Source organism: Periplaneta americana, chromosome 11 (genome assembly GCF_040183065.1).
Source record: "Periplaneta americana isolate PAMFEO1 chromosome 11, P.americana_PAMFEO1_priV1, whole genome shotgun sequence".
Lineage (NCBI taxonomy): Eukaryota > Metazoa > Arthropoda > Insecta > Blattodea > Blattidae > Periplaneta > Periplaneta americana.
The window spans coordinates 70,861,478-70,874,509 of NC_091127.1; the positions used below are offsets into that span (position 1 = coordinate 70,861,478).

Consider the following 13,032-nt stretch of genomic DNA (forward strand, 5'->3'; position numbering starts at 1 on the left):
TCGTTTCCGTTCCCGGTTTATTGTAAACCAGTGTTAACTTGTCCCAACCAAGATTCGAACCGGAACCCGATCGTTTCACAGTCAGGTGTGCTAACCGTTACTCTACAGCGATGGATTATTATTATTATTCTTATTATTAATTGTTATTAATTATTATTATTATTATTATTATTATTATTATTATTATATTATTATTACTAGTATCACTGTTATCATCATTATCATTATCGTAATCATTAGGATGATCAAGAATATGATTATCAGGATTATTATGATGGTTATTATATGTTATTGTCTTGTAAGTTACCATTAGGTACAACGAATTAGAAATCTTTTTAATTCTTAATTTGTTATTCTCGTTCCTATAACATATAGGATAATTATTGTAAACCATATAGGCCTATATCATTTTATATTGCAACATGGCTACAATACAATAAGGATTGTTCTGTAACAATATTTTATAACGTGCACACCAGTAGAAAGTGTAGTTTTCTATAGTATAGGCTGGTTCACAATAAACCGGGAACAGAAATTAGAACGGAAATAACGTTAAAATAAATGTAGCCTACAGTATTTAAATGTGAGCATTCAGAATAGTTAATTGTGAATGCTTACATTTAAATACATTTATTTTAACAATATTTCCGTTCTAGTTCTCGTTGCCATTTCCCGGTTTATTGTGAACCAGCTTTTAATATTTTCATGTTTCATATCATTGTGTTACAAACTATTTTTTATTTAGTTGCTATAAAAGATAGCCTAATTACTGTAAAGTGTAAATCATCTTGGACTATATAGCCTCATTTTCAAATACCTATATTAAAATATCATTTAATACCATCCGTACAATAACGGGTTTTCATGCGTTGAAGGGTTCCGTACAAATTTTACGGAACAAACGTTTGAGTCATGAGTCTTTCGCAAACAGCTCTTTGGTTAACTCGCCGTTATTCGAGAACCAGTAAAGATTTTGAGTGGCCATTACTTTTAAAAGTAATTTCCATCCTTTCTCAACATTTCTCTCGCTTTGACCCCCCATCTAACGTGAAAAACAAAAAAGTTTTCAGCCTACAAAGGTGAAGTTGCAAATGTCTATTCTGAACACATCAATCTCCATCGAAGTTAATATTTTTTTTCTCACTTTCCAAAAAATATTTTCAGTTCGATTTTTTTCCTATGTTTTCCTTAGACATTGAGCTATCAATCCAAAAAATTACAGCGCGATTGATTAAGTATTATAGGAGCTACGACATGATATATATTTAAAGAACCGGGAAATGTATCAGCCATTGCTTCTTATAGGAGCACGGCCCGAGCGATATCGCTTGCTTATCAGTACTACAGTCCCGCCTAGACCTCCGAGACTGTCGGGAATGACCTGGTATCGGTAATCTCGGGACCAAGAGAATCTCGTGTTCTCTATCAATGAGTCATTTGGCTACGTTAGGTACTCGCGCACCGAGCGAGACTACGATGATTACGCAACCGAGAACGGGCGATAATATGAGGCAGTCTGCCCGACTCTACTCTCTACCTCTTCCTGCTGCACGACGGGGCACACAGGACGGCTCCGCTTACCCTTTGCACATTTCAGCGAGTGCTGACGACCACTGCTGTATACTGTCACTCACAGTTGATTTACTTAAACTATGCTGTCGACCCACGTCCGCTTGCGAAAGACCACGTTCGCCTTACCTTCCAAAGAAAACACTTTACGCTTCAACATTTTTATATAGTAGGCCTACATTCACTGTTGGAACACTAGAAACAGACTGGTCAGGTAAAAATGACAAACGCTGTTATGGTGTGACTGCGTACTTAGCCTTGGAATTTCCCGAATCACTTAATGGAAACTAGAAGAGGGTTGATGGAGATTGAAAGCTATCGAAATCTTACCTTCGTTTATGCTGTGGACATAATATCCATCCCCTTTTAATAAAAGAAGGCAATTTCATTTTCAGTTGCTTCGATGCTATCCGTCATAATGGAAAATGTTTCTGAGAACAAAAGGAAACCCTTTGACGATGGAGGATTAGAAATAAGAGTAGAGTAGAGTGCCTGAGAACAGACTGGCAACCCTTCGACGGTGGAGTGAGGCAAGGTTGCCTGGATTTACAGTACAGCTCATTGTCTAGGAATCCTACCTTTGTCCTTTGACTAAAGGAGTAATAAACTTAGAATGTTATCAACATATTCTTTCAATTTTTTACAAGAAGATCTGACTTCAAATAAGAATTTGTCAGGATAACAACTCCGGTAACTTCAATTTTTAAGGTTCACCATAACCGAAGCGAGGGTTCACTATAAACGGAAATATTAATGTACTTTTTAATGTATGCGGGTCGGGACCAACGATTAGGTTCACTATAACCGAGTTCGCTATATCCAGAGTTGACTGTATATGCATTTTTATTCGCCTTACGATCTTGTTATTGTTTGTACTTTGTGTAACTTTGGGGATTTCAACAAATGGACATAGAATTCAGTACATGTGAAATGTTTAAAATTATAATCCATAGTTGCAATATCTTTTACTGCTTCTACTGAAAATCTGGTCCTATCAAACCATTTGGTGTTGATTAGCGAAAACACCCTTTCAATATTTGCATTATGCGCATGTACATATGAACAGCAATTGCTGGAAACAATGTTCACAGCTTGTTCAAAAAACTTTTTCTGTACTGTGAATCTTCAGTCCGCAAGAAAAACTCTGCTTCAAGATAATTTGTTTTACAGCATAATTACTCACCAAAAAAATTTATATCATCTAATACAGCACATATGTTTTTTTAGATCAAAACTACAGTTCAGCCAATAAAAACACTGAAATTAATCAAATTGAAACAGCCCATTTCTCTAAATATCATTTACTTACATATACAATATAGTAACCTATTATGTAACGTGTTTATCTTTCCTTTGCGGTTTCATGAACTTACAGTGAAAGCAGTGGCGGCTCATAGAATTTATTTCTGGAGGAGAAAAGAGATAACGCCGATTCTATGAAATTATTTACTTAAATTTGTAATGCATCCTCTCTCAGATTCTCTAATTTTTGGGAAGCTTTTATTGACATAAATTTATTTTGTAACCTATTTTCCAGAGACTTTGAAACAAAGTCTTGAATCAGAGTACTGTCCAACAAACGATTGTTATTGTTTCAAATCTTTTACTGTTGTATGAAATAAGTTCATGGGTGAATGATCTACTGAAAAACAGAACTCGGAGAACTCTTCTTTCAAGAAATATTTCAATATTCTTGGGCCACTAGTCTGTGACAAAAAATATCTCAATGCAGGATATAGCTTAAGAATCCTCTAAATAGCTGGAAAAAGACTAGCCAACATATTTTGCAGTGACAAAGCAACTTTTCATAAAAGATGCTGACAAAATCACAGAACTCATGGAGAATATGAATAGGATATTCTATTCTTGTGAAGTCATTTGGAAAAAAACATTATTTAGAAGGGAAAGGGCATTGTTTCCTGAAACAGTTCTGTTAATGTCTCGTAAATTTACATTTACATTGTCCGCTCAAAATGAAATACGCTTTTCACTGGTATCGTGTTTTTCTAAGCCATTAATATTAGAAGATCTGAAATCGTCTTGGCAGTTTCATTCTCAAAGCTGTTTAAATATAGAATTTTAGACACTATCCCTGCTTTACAGTCAAAATATTGTTTTAATAAAACTAAAAAAGAACCATTTTTTCTTTCTTTTTTTTTTTTAGGAACGGATAAATATTTTTTTATCTTTAGATAGAAGTAGTACAAGGATTTTAATTTCAAGCCATCATGATTACTGTCATCTGTTGCTATATCCCAGGCCTGCAGAACTCGTAAGGAGGGGAAATATGACGTTAGCCTCACTCCACTTCTATTGGGGATGATCGATTTCCGCGTAGGGTTATTTACCTTCTCTTGTCGTCAAAGGTCCATCAGTGGCGGCATGTAATTTTCGAAAAAGATTGTAATAAATTCATTGTTTTTATAATGCGTTATCTCGTTTCAAGGTTTACAATTATGTTAGATTTCCTGGCGGTAGTTTCTTTGAGATTTCTTTGCACCTAACCTGTTTTAGATTTTCGAAAACTTTCCTCATACCATCACCGACGGAAACATAAATTTATAGCATTTAAGTAATGAACCTTGAAAGTCACTATTAATTTCAATTCAAAATGAACACAACGAGTGACGTCCTTAATTTTACGGTATATAAATAAATAATCAATATACAGTTCGTAATAATGAACTTACCCGAAAGTTTGTGCATATATGGACTTTGTTTAAATGTGGTTTAATATTGAAATGGCGAGTGGAAATAAATTGGATGGGACACAGTAAACAAGCAATTCTTTCGTCTTCAAGAACAAAATAATCATATTCCCATTTTCTTTGGAAGTAGCATTCCTTCACGGGTTTAGATTTTGCCATGTCCCAGTTCTCTTTGAACTGTAGTACGCGTATTATTTGTTTGTTTGTTTACTTATTTACTTACTTAGTTAGGCCTACTTATTTACTTATGTACTTTTTTACTTATTTATATATATATTTATTTATTTATTTATTTACTTTCTTACTTACTTATTTACTTATGTATTTATTTATTACCTATTTATTTGGCTGGAGTGCGTTACAATGTTGAATGACAGCATTGACATCCGGTCATATAGCTAACACTCACTTATCAACCTGCAACTTATTTATCGTCCTATTACTAGTAAAACCAGTTAAGACCAGTAACACAAGTTTTGTAAAAACAGGAATTAAAACTTTATTAATGCACGAAAAATCATAATAAATTCTTCAAATAAAGTAATTGGTTTGTTACCTGCAAGCAACATTTCGGACTTATTTCATTTTAGTAAAATACAGAGCCCGAAAAGACATGTCGGGGACTGTACTTAACTTATTTTACACAAAAAGTGGATTTAATCGGCTTTACTAGTAATAGGACGATATATACATAGGGAGACCTTTTTACATTATACGCACACATAATTTTTAAATTTATTTTACATGTCTTTTAATTTATTTATTTCCCTCATTAATTTTTCTCTTATTTTCTAAAGGTATGTTTCTAAAAATGTTGTTATCTGTTCATTTGTAATTCTTGATAGCGTATTGTATACCTGCCGAATGTTAATGCAGCCAAGCGTACCTAGAACGTCATGACCGCACTGGTAGAAAAGGTGGGTGAGGTAAGAAAGGGGAGTATAGCAGTCGCTCTCAAGAGCTACAGTTCTGCAGGCCTGCTATATCCGGAAATGTGTCCGAAGTGCACATTGGAGAGAATGCAGCTCCAGACATAATTAACATAGTTTCCGTTTTTGTTCATGCACATATCAGGTTCTTGGATATCTCAGACAGTGAGTCCTAAAAACACTTTTGATAATAGTTCTGACGTAGAGTCCGTAGATCTGTAAGTCTAATGGTGTTTCACAATCCATCTTAAGTTCACTTTCATGTGTTTTCGTGAGTTTTGGTGTGGAAAAAGATGTTACCACGCTGCAGGAAGCTGAACTTTGAAATCGCATACAGTAATGTGTTTGTGACGATCCCAATCTAACACCCCTCTTGATACCACAGGTACAGAACAACCACATCCATGCATTTTGCTTCCGTTTCTACACGATCCTGAGTGAAACATGGTTGTTTAGATCTGAATCTGATAGGATCGTTGAATTTAAACTTCATTCTGTTGTCATCTGGTGTTCGATCGTCTTTAAATGAAAAAGTTTGAAAACATTTCAACATAAAATCGAAAAGTAAATGCAATTAACTAAACAAAGTCACTATTAGCACGCTGCAAAATCATTGCTTGCATAACTGAATTCAGGAAGCGGAAATTGATCTGAACGCCATATCCTGGCGCGGCAACTAAAAACCGGAAGCAATGTCACCGCATGATTTTGTAATTAACCGCAAAATTCCCTTCAGTGTATACGTTTTTCTAATCGCGGCAGAAATTTTCGATCTTAAATTCTATTTTCGTTTCTGTATAGTCAGTTGTCCGAAGACGGGTTAGAACAGCATAAGTGACACCAATGATGCATCACTCATGAGGCAACTAAGCCAGGAGATAATTGGGTAGGGTGGCCAGTTCCTTTCCCCCTCCATTGCGTACAACCCTTACTACTAGCAATACTAATCAGACTTCAGATGTGTACAAACAATTGTTCTTTCTCTGACACATCGTCAAGCGAGATATAGGCCTACTGCTTGATAATTAGACTTCGGCCTAGAGACACAGAGTAACCAGTATGAGGTTTAGAGTACACGGAGTATAAATGACGTCATGACCGTGTGCAGTCACCCGACTGCAACAGCACAGGTGGGTCCGTAATGTGCATTATCGTTGTGTGTATTGCTGCTTGGCTGCGGTACGTGTAACAGGCTTCGGCGTAGGGACACCTGATTGAAGGTTACAACTCACGTTAATACTTTAATGGTAGACATTTATTGTCTACACTAGGAATTTACTGTATATATTTCATGTGTACAGAGTGAAATATATTTTGTGCCGTACTGTGACGGATTGTTTATATGTTGAGACACGAAGTAACGGCGCGCTCAATCTCCCACTCCATCTCCCACTCCACTCGACCAACACAACACTATAGTCTGTACGTTCTGAACTTCATGCGTTTCTGTGTCCAGGACCGAAGCCTGCTGATAATAGATGTACGAATCAGCTTCAACCTCAATCAGAGGTAATTATATTCTTAGGGGTACATTTCAATGCCTAGGACATTATGTCCTTGAAAACCGAACATTTTACTTCTATCGGGAAAAGCCGGCCGGTCGCTTACAAAGACAGCATGTCAGAAACCACATTGTTCATACCAGGAATGCTGAAAAAGTTAACTTCAGTGAAAATTTCGAAATTGATTTTTTTTTTGCAACATCACAATATTTTGTACGGCTTTTGACACGGAAAATGGTCGTCCTGGATGGCACAATCGGTAGTGTGCTGGCCTTCTGTGCCCGAAGTTGCGGGTTCGAACCCGTCCCAGGTCGATGGCATTTAAATGTGCTTAAATGCGACAGGCTCATGTCAGTAGATTTTCTGCGGGATAACACCTGTAACGTGATTTGTCAAAGTATCGTTCGTGTTAACGCAATATTCACACGGTGAAGTAAGCATCGATGTCCAAGATGAAGTTACTAACTAGCAAGTCGTAGCAGCGACATATCTGTATGTCACGAAAATACTTATTCCCTAATGGCTTAGTTTAGTGATAGAGCTCTTTCATCTAGTTATAATTATCGGGCTTCGAATCTCTCTCTATAAAACAAGTATGTAGGCCTAATCACAGCACACACGATGATTCCAGAGCTACGAGTATTTCGAGGTGGGACCACAGTCTACTATATACAGTCACGAAGCTTGGGGTGATTTTTTGCATTTCTCGCGATAGTTGCTAGCCGCTTGGAGCGCTGTGAGTACTAGGAACAATAGATTGTGTCACTGCCATCGTGATATAATACAGGCCGTAAGGCAGACCATAAGACTCGATTAATCCGATCACGAAGGGCGGTGTTTCAACCATATAGGCCTAAATTAATTGGAATGTATAAAGAGAACATATGTTTCTCTAAAATGTAGTGTAATTGCATTAATAAAATTTAAAACAATGATTAGGAGACACTTCAGACACAATTCCTTGCGAGTTAAGGTGTAATATTATTTTTGTGTGAAAATGACGTTGTTCGTATGTGTAATACCTGCTTTTATTTCGATTACATATTGCGAAATTCTTGTACATTCATTTATGCACGATTCAGTAATTTTCAGTTGCACCGCACGAATATTTAGATATGTTGAAATTATAGGTAATGTTTGCTGTACCAGTTGCCCATTTCTGTCTAATTTTAGTGGTCTCCAATGCCCTGCCACTACATATGTGTGTTATGTCATATGGAAATTACAGGTTATGTTTACTATATTTAACTTAGGCCTATATTCCTATATTCGCAATTTTGCATTATAATTAAACAAAATGTCATGTATGATACCCGTCGCATTCTACTTGTCTGTATTTTAATACTACAATTGAGTACTGAATTATTGTATTTATCTACTACCTAAGAGGCGAAGTAACACAATCGTACGTACACTAGTCCACACCTGTGGAGTAACTGTCAGCGCGTCTGGCTGCGAAACCAGGTGGCCCGGGTTCGAATCCCGGTCGGGTAAGTTACCTGGTTGAGTTTTTTTCCGGGGTTTCCCTCAACCCAATACGAGCAAATGCTGGGTAACTTTCGGTGCTGGACCCCGGACTCATTTCACCGGCATTATCACCTTCATATCATTCAGACGCTAAATAACCTAGATGTTGATACAGCGTCGTAAAATAACCCAATAAAATAAAAGTACGTACACTAATTTCATAGGAGTGGTATGGTAAATTTTCTGTCTACAATTAAGGAAGGTAGATGTGCTAAATTAAAATCACAATATAAATTCGTTTTTATTGAACCTCAAAATAGCTTCCATTCTAAACTTAAAATGTTGATGCAAACAGATTACGTTAACACGTAAAATTCTCTTCACATTAAAATAACACAGTTTCGTAATTATTTCTGCAACATATTATGCAACAAGAAGTAAACGGAACTTATGGACACATTACACTAAATAAAACTTAGCAATGATACGCAATAAAGTTATAATATAATAGTATTTCACTGAGCTCCATACACTGAAATAGAAAACCCTAACATATATTACGGCCTGGTCTAGATCGAGAAGGCATTGACTGTGCCGTATTTCGCTTTGTTGTGAAAAGTTGTGTAAACTGTGAAATGTTCGTTATCGGTTGTAATACTAATAAATGTAAATTGCTAAAATACAATGATTTGAATAATAATATGGGACAAGGAGACGTTTGGGGTACTATAAATATTGTAAGAAAAAGAGGTCAGATCAGAGGTATCCTTCTTCCGAAAGATCCTGGAAGGTGAGTTAATAAAATATAATATGAAGAGCTTTTTTTCAAAACTGAACATGTCCAAAAATTACGAAATCGTGTTTTGAATCGATTATGGTAGATCTGTCTGACATTTAACTAGAAGTAAATTTATTTTTCGAAGAAAGTGAATATATCCCATTGAAACAGCATTGTGAATATTGATTTTTACATCAAAGCTGAACATGTCTATCCAGTTCATTTCTTCCAGACATTTTTTCCCAAAACTGAATATCTCCAGTAATTACTATATTGTTTAATTGACTTTTTGAAAGCAAAATTGCACATGTCCAACTAAGTTCCAACAGTTGTCTAAATTTTCTGCTACTTTCAACTGTTCCCAATGAGTGATCAAGGTCATTTTAGAGCATTTGAACCTTCCAACAATGAGCTACAAAAATTTGGTTATTTCAGCAGTCTGCGGCATCGCGTTTCTGCAAATTTCAGTCGGCTTTCATTCCATTGAGAAGTGTTGCTCTCATCGAAACTATTATAATGGATGTTTCTGCCGGAGAAACGAGCAGTGGATCAAGAAAGAAAGGAAGATCAAAATATTTTGCAGCACAGAAGAGAAAAAATGAGAAGTATTGCAATCCTGATCCTCAACTAGTTCAAATAATACAAAAATCCAAGACCATGCTTGCACAACAGTAAGTCTCTCAGAATGGAGAAACTATGGTAAGTGCATATGACAAAATGAAGTGTAATATGTCTCTCAAAATACACTTTTTACATTCTCATTTGGATTTCCTTCCTCCTAATTTTGGAGCGGTAAGCGACGAGCATGGGGAAAGATTTCATCAATAAATATCTGAAATGGAAAGACGATATAAAGAAAGATCACCATCCAGCATGCTTGAAGACTATTGTTGGTTCCTTGCAAAAGAGAGTACCGGGTCTAGTTATAAATAGAAGTCCTCCAGAAAATTGTTTTAAATGTAAGTTCAAATTCCGAGATTTTTCTCATTATATGTATGAAATATTCTTATTTTTGTTGTGTTTTAAACTAAGTAACATCATTTTTGTATCCAGTACACATTTTGCAAGTATTATGAGAAATTTTGAATCCCTAGTGTGTTGTAATTTTATCAGTAGCAGTGAAAAATTAAAAACAAATAAGTCTTGTCACAAAAAATTTAATTCATTTTCTCCGGAAAATGGTAGGTGATGGGGCAAATTTGGATTTTAAATTCAGATTTAGGGCACACATATTGCTAATATTAATCTGTTTTTATTTCGAAGCAAGACAAAAAGTAAAAATTTGTTGTTCAGTGTTATTTAAAAGAATAACCTGGTAACTGAACTCTTACTTAATTTTGTAAAAGAATATCAATAGAATGTGTTCAATGTGTGAAATCATTAATTAATACGAATTGCTATTAGGAATAAATAAGAAATTATAATACGTTCAAATTTTATTTTTAGCAAAACTAAACATATCCATATTTTTATAGCAAACCTGAACATGTCCAAATGTTTTCTTGCAATTACGGGAGTACCGTTGGTCTCAGTCGTCTTAAATTCATTAAACATATCATGCTCTCTGTATACTTTTATTGTGTAAAAACAAAAATCAAAATATTTCTTTGTTTCAGAAGGTACAAGTTGTTTGCTTCTCCTGAAAAATTTAGTCAAGTGGACATGTTCAGTTTTGAAAAAAAAAGCTCTTCATATATACTTTACGAAAATAATATATAAACCTTATGTATTTCATATTTCAATAGTGGAAGGAAGGTGTTAATTTTTTCAAAAGAACACGATATCGAAAGTACAATACATTTTATCGTCTGCTGGGGAAAGGGTCTGTGATGAGGCGATAGTAGAGATCCTGGTGGTTAGCAACTATCTATGGATGCATATTTCAACTGTCTATGTTTGCGTATTTAGTAAGTATTGAGCTTCGTGACTGTATATACTAGAATGTGATGGGACTTGGTTTCTCAACAGAGACCAATTTCATTGTCAAATGGTGTACGTCGTATAATGTTCGTGATTATGGTTATGTGGATAGCGGGTGCATTTCCCAACTAAGCGGTCAGAGCAGAGGTGCTCACGATTTGCAGGAATCGGCGTGCCCTTTGCGAGGTGTGCATCCATCGGGCAGACAAGGAGTTCAGTGGCGGCCATTCAATCGCTAATCTCCTAGTGAAAGTGTTAACTCCTTGGAGGTCCTTGGATGGGCTTCAGGGGGTCCGTGAAAGTCACATAAAAATTAACATGTATATTCAATATATTATTTCAACGTGAAAAGCAGAACTGTATCTGAAATTGTTTCTCACTTTTTTACATTTTTCTAGGGAGGTGTCTACAGCTTTCACCAGATTTTTGAAGGGATCCGTGACTCAAAAAAGATTAAGAACCACTGTCCTAGTGGGATTGACAAGGATATTTTATCACTTTATTTCAATAGTATGTTTTATTTTTAATTATAAAGTTGTATTTATAATATACTTACATTATCTAAACAACAAAATATTTTGCTTTATACATTTTCTTTTATGTTTTTTACAACAATATTTAATTACTTTATTTCAATTTGTCTTTTCAAATATATTTACATTATCTATGCAACGAAATGCTAATATGATTTTGCTTTATGTATTTACATACATGTTTCGTTTTCTGTGTTTTGCAATAAGCAGGAAAATGTCTGAAACAATAATTTACTTTCCTAAAACAACTTACCTCATTGACGACGAATTGCTTTAACATTTCTATTAGGAACTTGCATGCCCTACAGTATTATTATTAATATATGTTCTGAGCATGCCTGGTGTTGTAATTTGCTCACCGATAGGCCTATATATATTATATAGTGGGCACTTGTTCTGTTCTTTTTGTAAATGGTTCTCTTGCTGTAGTATAAAATACGAATTGCTTTAACATTTCTATTAGGAACTTGCATGTCCTACAGTATTATTATTAATATATGTTCTGAGCATACCTGGTGTTGTAATTTGGCTCATCGATAGGCATATATATATATATATATAATATAGTGGGCACTTGTTCTGTTCTCTTTGTAAATGGTTCTCTTGCTGTAGTATAAAATACTTCAATCTCCAATAATTCCATCCCTATATAATATTATTCTACGTTTAATTTGTACTTCAGTAACTAATACTTTCTTTGTTCCTAAATTATACAATATATTGCCCAGTCTTTATTAATCGGGTAATGTTTTAGTACTCCGATTTTATTGTAACTGTAAATTTAATATTAATTGTAATTTTAATTTCAATTGTATTCTTGATATTGTAGTTGTAATCCCCTGAAAGAGGAGAAAAGAAGGCCTGATGACCTTATCTCTACCAGAATAAATAATAAATACATAAAGAAAGAAAGAACGAAATAAATAAATATAGAAAGGAAAGAAGAAATAAAGAAAGAAAAGAAATAAAGAAGTAAATAAATAGGAAATAAAGAATTAAAAAGAAAGAAAGAAAGAAAGAAAGTACCGGTAACTAAATGAGTAAACCGCCAGCAATGTTAAGGCTGGTTCACAATAAACCGGCAACGGAAACGACAACGAAAACGAGAACAGAAATGTTAAAATAAATGTATTTAAATGTGAGCATTCACAATTAACAGTTAACTATTGTGAATGCCCACATTTAAATACATTTATTTTAACATTATTTCTGTTCTCGTTCTCGTTGTCGTTTCCGTTTCCGGTTTATTGTGGACCAGCCTTTACTTCTTGGTTACGCTACGCTTGAATGCGCAACACTGTTTACGTTTGCAACAGGGTCCTAGCACCCGCCCACCGCGCTCAAAATGCAAAATTCCCACCGTGAGCAAGCCTGGGTTAGAGTTTCGATCCCGGCTTGGATAATGAAAGAGATTTACCTTCTGTTCACGGGACTGGGTGTGCGTCCGATGTCTTGTGATGTATCAGTGGTGGCCCTGCATTATGCCGATCCCTTGACCATACTAGTATACAATATATACTGGGTGTTCATTTCAAAGTGTGTCATGACGTCACTGTTGTGAGTCAGCGATTTGAAGCGAGTTTCAGCTTTTATGTCAGAGAAGTTGCCTATATTCAAGGCGTTCAA

General features: G+C 35.2%; 1 protein-coding gene across 1 annotated transcript in view; it reads left to right on the plus strand.

Moving 5' to 3' along the window:
- The window catches only part of LOC138709088 (aldehyde dehydrogenase 1A1-like), a 115,637-nt gene that overhangs the window by 8,593 nt on the left and 94,012 nt on the right, over window positions 1–13,032 (plus strand). The window lies entirely within an intron of this gene.